Source organism: Castanea sativa, chromosome 4 (assembly GCF_040712315.1).
Source record: "Castanea sativa cultivar Marrone di Chiusa Pesio chromosome 4, ASM4071231v1".
Lineage (NCBI taxonomy): Eukaryota > Viridiplantae > Streptophyta > Magnoliopsida > Fagales > Fagaceae > Castanea > Castanea sativa.
The window spans coordinates 24,854,113-24,863,288 of record NC_134016.1 but is presented as its reverse complement, the minus strand read 5'-3'; the positions used below and the strand labels follow the sequence as shown (position 1 = coordinate 24,863,288).

Below are 9,176 nucleotides of genomic sequence, written 5' to 3'. Positions count from 1 at the left end.
GAAAGATGTGGCTGGATTACTTGATAGGTCATAGGTGATTGTTGTGTGGTTGAAGAAAAATTGTAAGAGGTTGCTGTAACGCATCTCAGATTCTCTACTATTTTTTCCTATTTATGGTTTTGTAATGCTTTTGGCTTTGTAATGCTAGTTTGGCTTTGTAATGCTTTGTTTGATTTGGTTGCTTTAGAGATTTGGGAAAACAAAATACTTTGAACAGTTTCCTTATTAGAGTTTTGGGATAAGTGTGGTTGGTTGATGGGATCCTTGTTGAACCAAACTGGTAGGACTGATTTTAATGGTGGTGGTGGGGTTGTGAAGGGGGTGTTGAATTATGTTTCTTTATTTATTAAATTGGTAGTTGTGTGTAGACTTGTTGAACTTGAGAAAAGAAAAATATATTTGTATTCGTTCATTTTAATATCTAATGCAAGTGGCTTAGGAATGAGGCCATAAAATGTATCTCCTTTCTTTGTGTGTGTATATATATATGTGTATGTATTAAACTGAATGCTTATGGGTATTTGATGAATATGCTAATGAGCCATTAATCACCTTTAATTTATGCCAGATATGGACCCATACTGAGCAGGACCCTCTATAGGGACTGTCTTGACGAGGCAACTTATGCACCGTTCAAGTTTGCTTTGGGATGCTCCTTTGGTAGGCAAGGTATGCACTTGTGTCCAAAATTGTAGTCAATATATGCAGTAGAAAGATTTTGGGCATTTATGTTTGAAGTGTAATTATTACGTGGTTAGTGAATGCTATTATTAATACTAAGCTACTTTGTTTGCAGGAAGTGCCAGGTGTACTGACTTGTCGTCACCGAGATAAAAGTCTGTTTGATGGTGGGTTAGATTCATAGATTGCCACTTATATCACAGATGCGGGGTTAGATGGGCTACTTTGGGTCCCATATATGGACCTTGACCATGCACTGTTCACAGCCTTAGTGGAGAGACGGCGGCTAGAGACGCACTCATTCCACTTGCCCACGGTGAGATGACCATCACGCTACAAGACATAGAGGTCATAATGGGGGTACTTGTACATGGCTTGCCGGTGGTGGGATTTACCCATATGGACAACTGGCGTGACTTTTGCATCGAATTGCTAGGTACCCCCCCTCCACCGGACAGACCAGTGGGTACGAAAAAGAACACTGCAGTGTTGGAAGGGCCGAGGATAAAAGCCAAATGGTTGGAGGAGCAGTTTTGCAACCCTCTTCCTACTGACGCCATTTAGGTGCGTGTGCAGCAGTATGCTCAGTTTTACATACTCTAAATGTTGGGTAGTATATTGTTTATGGACAAGTCTGGTGAACAGCTTTCAATCATGTATCTAAAAATTTTCAATCCAATCAGCAATGGAAATAATTATAGTTGGGGTAGTGCAACACTAAGTTGGCTATATAGATACCTCTGTAAGGCATCAGAGAAGACAGTCAAGCAAATTGGTGGTGCACTGCTATTAGTGCAGTTGTGGGCGTGGGCGAGGTTTCCACACATTTGTCCTATGATGAGGCATCCACACCAGGCACTGCCCCCAAGTCCACTTGCTATCAGGTATGTAGGATCTTTATCTTAGTTATCGTTTTACATTTCCGCATTAATTTTGTTCGCATGGGAATTATGTAAGTAACTAATATGAAGGTTATGTCTGTGTTGTTTGGTAGATGGAAAGGGGCTAAGATAACAACTGACCATCCAATGCACGTCTTACGCGCCTATCGTGTGTTGCTTGCTTCGCTCCGGCCAAATCAGGTATCGTGCCTTACGAGTGGGAACCACTTTGGCATGTATTGGTCACATTCGTTACACATTTTTTTCTAATTATATAGTTAATATGGTTATTTGCATTTGTTGGATCATTGTAGATTGTCTGGGAGCCATATAGAGATTATTTGGGTTCGCTGCCCGCATATTGTACGGCAGGCCAACACATATGAAGGTCTATTGTGCCGCTCATACATTTTTGGGTGGTTGAAGGCCATCACCCCGAACGTGTTCTTCGACAGTTTGGGATGAAGCAAGGCGTATTGGACAATGTTGATACTTCAATTGAACTTCACAAGATAACACTCCAGGGCAAGCACGAAAAAAACTGGGTTCAAGAACATGCCACTCATATTGCTAGATGGGCTGCACACGCCACAATTGCCGAAGTACCGCCCTTTCATGGGGTAATGAGCTACAATGATGAGTATATGGTGTGGTATCATCCCATCACTGTTCGGCATATTACAAAAGAGACCTCGTACTGGGACACTTTGGTAAGTTTACAAAGACTGTTTTGTTATAAATGTACCTCGCTTTGCATAGTTTAGTTCCAAATCCTAACACTACTCATGTATACTTGTGACAGGTTGAATCACAGTTGAGGATTATGGCAAAGTTCGAACCAGGGTCTGAGATCTACACCGAATGTATTAATGCCTTGCAATCTATTGAAGAGATCAGTCGATTGACCTTGGACGATGCACGCACTGTGGGCAACGCAAGTGAACCGGCTGTAGGGCGTGGTCGGCAAGCAGGTGGACGTCAAGGGCATAGAGGTCGTCAATCTAGTCAGCATCATACATCTAGTCGGCGTCCTACAACTAGTCGCAATCACACAGCTGGTGGGCATCACACACCCGTGCATGACCACACCATGGAGGAGGCAAGTCAGACATCAGATGAGATGTGTTTGGACACTAGTTATGACATGAGCTCCATGGCACATGATGATGCGGGTCCATCCCATTCCTTTGCCCATGGTGAGACATGTCGGTCCCCATCCATCGTTCGCGATGATACCTACCCACCCACATCCTCTCCCCCACCGACTACTGACACTATCCCCGCAAATGTATGTGGTAGAGATGAGATGAGATTCATGCCCATCCCTGGGCTACCCACCCCTGGTGCCATCCAGACACCTGTGTGTCCCACCCCCTCACCAGAGGCTTCACACAATGAGGATCGGGGGCTACCCATCCTTGGTGCCATCCAGACAGAGATACCCACCCCCCCACCAGGGGCTTCACACATTGAGGATCGGCCGCGAAGGCCGCAACGGACACGGACACATCCTCCTGACTGTGGGACTGGACATGGTACTCCCCCTCTTATACCGATTACATATGCATCTCTTTATGCTTAAATGATTTGAATCTTAGTATTTGCTTGTGTTCTTTTTAGGCAAGGTGAGGCCAGTCAAGGAACCAGTGAGGAGAAGAAAACGGGGATGATTTTCGATGGTCAATTCGCATCGGTAGAACCAAAAGGTGAGACTAGTCAAAGGTTTTAGAATCCAACCTTGAATATTGTTGTTTATGATCTACTTGAATCTTCTATTTCATAATCTGCGAGCCATAGTTACATTATTATCTCAATGGTGGATTGTGGTTATGAAAAATTGTGTCTAAACTTTTTTTAATTTTTAATTTTTAAATTTTTTGTTCCCTCTAAGATTTCTCTTGTTGTTGTTGTTGTTTCAGTTAGTTCAACGGCAGAGTAGCAGAAGATGGGGGTAAGTGACCAAGAATATGGAAGGTTGAAAATGCATTTGGGAGAGAATAGGACAGCATTATTATTTTTTTTTTAAAGTACGTCTTCGTGCTGTTAACAGTTAACACCTGTCTCCTACTCAAGTTCCTATTTTTTTTTTTTCTTTTTTGCAGTTGACATACCTATGGATATAAGCAAATTAATTAACAGGCAGCGCCTGGTAAGAATCTTTAAATTCAGTTGTGTATGTGAACTGTAATCCCTTTCCATGAAATAGGTTATAAATGCACTTGTCATTTAAATAAGTGATAAAACCTTAACTGCTTGATTTTGAGGGAGCTTTTCAATTTCTGATGGAAACAGTGCTTCTAGTTTTGAATAAAAGATTATAGGATAATCTATTATTTGTTTGAATTGACAAAGTTTCAACATGGCTGACAGCGACTTGTTAAGTCAATGTAATATACCAGCTTAAACTACAAGAATGAACATAGTTGTAAAAATGGGATTTTTTTTATAGAGAAAGTAAGGATATATATTCTATCTTAATAACATATCTGGAATTGAGAGAGTTTGGATACTTGAGAGATCACCTATTAATAGATTCATAAATTTGTGTAAGCTTTAAAGTTGCATATTGCCTGCTGCATTTTTAAGAGATAAGTTGGTTTGATCTACCCAGTTTCACTAAGCTGCACAACTGCTTCATTTCCGCTTAGCTGCACAATTGCTTGCATGATTTGTCATCTTAAGCATTCCAGTTCATGTTTATGATAATTAATTGTCAGAATTTAAAAAAAAAAATTGTTTTAGGGATATTTATTATTATTATTATTTTAATTTCACATCTCATATGTGCTGTGACAGGTTGAGAATGAATATGGAAATGTTGAGGGGTCATATGGAGTTGGTGGAGAGTTATATGTCAAATGGGCAGCAGAAACTGCTGTTAATTTGAACACGACTGTACCTTGGGTGATGTGCGCACAACACGATGCACCTGATCCAATTGTAAGTGATTAAATTAATTTGTCATGGACTAAAGCTGCTGGCTGTTGCTCATCATTTTAACATGTATTATCCTTGAACATACAATGCATCAAGTTTTCTTCTCCTTGATGTTCTTGTTTTCCAATATTTGTGTTCAATTCTTCTCTAACTAAAATTTACCTGCAGATAAACACATGCAATGGATTTTATTGTGATCGATTTTCCCCAAATTCCCCTTCCAAACCTAAAATGTGGATAGAGAATTACAGTGGATGGTAATGGACTTTAGTTAAATTGGCTTGTTTGTTTATGTATTAATGTAGCCGAGATTTCTAGCTTTTGATTCATCTGAGATAGTGTTAAGTATCCTATCTAGTGTTATAGGTTCCTTGCATTTGGCAATGCAAATCCTTATCGACCTGCTCTCAGTACCTTGCTTTTGCTGTTGCACGGTTTTTTGAAACAGGAGGCACTTTTCAAAATTATTATATGGTAAGCTACAACTTCTCTATTTCAAATTTGTAAAAACTTCATCAACATCATTATGATTTTCTGCTGATTTTTCCTTGCAGTGTTTTGGTGGGACCAACTTTGGACGAACGGCTGGAGGCCCTCTGGTAGCAACAAGCTATGATTATGATGCTCCAATAGATGAATATGGTACCTTTTGCAGCGCCTGAAATTTAAAATTTTATGCGCTTTCAAAATTGGCAGATCGTTCAACCGGTAAATCAACTGGTTGGGCTGCATTTTAATGTTTTTTCCTTAGAATAGTTTTTAATCTTTAGCAGAACTACCAAGTAGTCGAGAATCTTATAAATGACAATCCAACTGAGTAATGTAATGTTATGGCCTTGACTGTAAAGAATATGCCTCCCATTTTTAAGCAATGCAATTTCTATGACACTTCATGTGTACAACCTTTAGAGGCAATGTGAATTTCAGTTGACAACCTTTTGCAATGGCTAAGTTCAGAACTACCTTACAGGTACCTGAAGATGTTCATCTTGTGAAGTGTACTATATGTAGGTTTTATGCATTTATTTATTTTTTAATGGCTGAAATACTGTATTTAGGTTATATTAGACAACCAGAGTGGAGTCACCTACGTGATTTGCACAAGGCAATAAAGCTGTGTGAAGAACATTTGATCAGCTCAGATCCAATTCAAGTGCAACTTGGCACTAATCTAGAGGTATGTAACATGTTATAAATTTCTAAATGTAACTGGTCTATGTACAATTGAAAGAAACCATCAAATTAAATTCTAAGCAGTGATTCTTGCAGCTCTAGCAGTTCTTCTCTAGTCTAAACTGATATGAAAAGTCCTAGTATGAGTGACATTGAACAATAGAAGAAAGACATTGTATAAGACTAGGGGGACGGTTTAATCAATTTAAAAAATATTCAAAGTTCCTAAAGAAAAAAAAATGAAGAACATCCTTATTTACAAAGTATTGTAGAGTACGCAAATCTCTGCATTCTTCTTGTAATGCAAGCTTGATGTTTCTGTTCTCCTGGTGTGTAAAGTTGATATTCACTTTTACTCCATTGATGCTGGTATTGCATTTAAATGTAAACCTTTTGATACAATGGAGAACATAAAATTATATGTATATGATGCTGTCTCAAGAAAATAAGATTGAAGTCATCTGACTACCTATGGGCTGATAGATTCTTATATGCACAGTGTTTAGCCTTTCTATTGGTGTCTAGCTGACTACCTATTAACCTTCATCCATTCACAAAAGGATATGATGATCTTATTCTATTCATGAAATATGATGCAATGTGGGCCAACCTAATGTCCTACTTTACTTTCAAATCCCTAAAATTATTTTATGAGATGATTTTTATAGATTTGAAAGTAAATGACATCAGATGAGATGATGTTCTCGCCATCTGAAAGTAAATCCATAAAAATCATGTTAAAAATCATCTCATCTATACTTTATAGATGAGATGATTTCTAACATGATTTTAGAAACTGGACTGGCCGGTCTGATTGGTTCAACTGGGAACCGGGCAGCAGTACAGTCCAGTAAAAACCCTCAAAAAAGTGAAAAGTGGCCAAAACCAGGCTGAACCAGGAACCGGAGGCAAAAATGGTTTTTGCCCCAGTCCGATTTTTAAAACCATGATTTTTAATCTCCAATCATCTTGATATTTGATGAGCACTATGGGTATTGGATAAAGATATTTAAATTGGGTTTTGACAAAATGCTTGGCAAATAAAAAAATCTTAGATAATTTCTTGTCTGACTAATTGTAAAGATGGAATTTATAGTGTTGTGCTTTTGATTACTTCATTTACTTGTTTAGTGATGGGCTATCACATTGCTCAGGTTCGTTTACATCTTCTCACAGCAGTAATGAAGTGTTTTTTCAAGAGGCCACCTGAGACTCAAAAAGCCTTGGGAGCTGCACTGGCTGCAGGTCTTGCTGATTTCCACCAGGTCTTGTTGATCTGTATTGTTATTGTTATCATGATTAGTACTATCATCATCATCACTAATGTCATTATCATTATCACCATTATCATAATCATCATTGGTATTATTATTATTATTTTTAAGGAGATAATCTTCTCACAATATTTAAGACTTTTTCTTTTTGAGATGATAAAATTTTACTTAAATGTTATCAGTACTTAACTAAGTTTTTGATTAGTTTGTATAAAATGTTAAATTAAAAGTTTTAGTTGATTGCAGGATGTTCATGATAGAGCCTTGTTCTACTACAGGCTTTTGCAACACAATGTCTCAGTAGCAGAACGTGTGGTGAACCCTCCAAAACAAGCTGTTTCTGTCTTTGCTGATACTCAGAGCAGTGAAATCAAAGATCGCATATTTGACGAATTTAACAGTTTTTCTGTTGTGTACCAGAAGGTAACTGCAGTGGATAATCTTCTCACAATAATTTGTTTCATATTCCACATTTATGGGACACAACAATGGCATCTCCTCCCTTTAAACATGGGGTTAACAGTGATGTCACTGGTTCATTCTGCTTCATTATCAGTTAAAAAGTGCCAAGCAAAAAATATTGGAACACATTGACATGATTTTTATTTATTTCATTGGTGAGTCACACAAGCACCCGGTGGGTGTTGAACCCACAAACTTACCCTCCACCAAACACTTGCAAGGGGAGGAGGTGCCAGTTGAGCTAGAGCTCATTGGCAACATTATTTACTTCATTATCAATTGAGATACCTTAATTCCAAAAGATCACCCCTTCCCACTGTATATGTAAGTGCTCTTTATTGGCAGTGATCACATTTAGCTTGTCTACAATGGATTAGGGTGAGGTGCAAATTGACTGATCCACATAATTTTGCAGCCTTCCTACATGTTTACTGATAAGGAGCACCGGGGGCCTTTTGAGTTTCAGACGAACTTGGAAATCTATCTATTGGGGCAGAATCTGCAGCAGGTACTGTTGTTCCAGCTCACAGAGTTGAGGCAAATGACAAGGATCTACTTTTAAGTACTTCAGAGAAGGAGGAAATTAGAGGTCCTAGTAACAATGGAGCTGCATATAGTGCTCCTTCATATGATGGTTCAGCTGTATCTGCTGCATCACAGGCATTATCAGAGTTGACCATTTTAAACCCCAGTGTACCAGGGCTTGCTCCACAATCTAGCTTGGCAATTGATGATCTCCTTGGATTAGGTCTACCAGAAATCCCTTCACCTGCACCTGCTCCTTCACCTCCTCTTTTGAAGCTTAATTCAAAAGCTGTTCTAGATCCAGGCACTTTTCAGCAAAAATGGCGCCAACTTCCAATATCATTATCACAGGTTTACTCCTAAATTATGGCATTACTTTGATAATTCTCTGTTTGTTTTTATTGATGCTCCTTTTTCACTTTGTAACAAATGTTGTGTTAGTGATTTTTACATTGGTAGCACAACTCCTCTATAAAGTGCTTCTATATTAGTCTGAGTTGTGGTTTGATTCTATATCCTTGGGAAACAATAGGAATTGAAAACAAGAACCATACCTATTCACCTCTGGCCTACCAATATGTCACTTTTGGCCTCTAGAGGTATTTCTACCAGCTTTTGTATTATCAACAGTTCTCATAGATCATATTATTTAATCTGGTGCAGGAATATCTATTAGTCCTCAAGGAATCGCAGCATTGACGACATCTGAGGCCCTCCTCCGGCACATGCAAGGCCATTCCATCCACTGCATTGCATCAGGTGGACAATCCCCTAATTTTAAGTTCTTCTTCTTTGCACAAAAGGCAGAGGAATTTTCCACATTTCTTGTAGAGTATAATTAACACATCATCGGCCAAAGCACAAATAAAGATCAAAGCTGATGATCAAAGTGCATCCCAGGCATTCTCAGCTTTGTTCCAATCAGCTCTCTCCAAATTCGGTGTGCCTTAAGGATTTAATTATATCCCTTCAGGGCCCAGCAGAAAATTGGTTATTTCCTATATTTATTGAAAAATCCTCCCACTCTCCAGAGAGGTTGGAAATGAAATAATATGAAATGAAAGAGAGTGGTAGAAGAACCTTACTCTTTAGCAGTAGATCATTGTATAATGTAATTGAAGATGAGAATTCTCTGTTTTTGTTTTTCCTCCCACACCATAGTTGCTGTATACCTCTCTCAATCTTGATCACAGGACATTGTCTTGTAGGAACACGTGTCAATTGTTTCAGTTATGCATTTAGG

General features: G+C 38.7%; 1 pseudogene; it reads left to right on the top strand.

The window, feature by feature from the left end:
• Positions 1-6,772: 6,772 nt before the first annotated feature.
• On the top strand, positions 6,773-8,761 carry LOC142630975 (beta-adaptin-like protein A; annotated as a pseudogene).
• Positions 8,762-9,176: the final 415 nt, after the last annotated feature.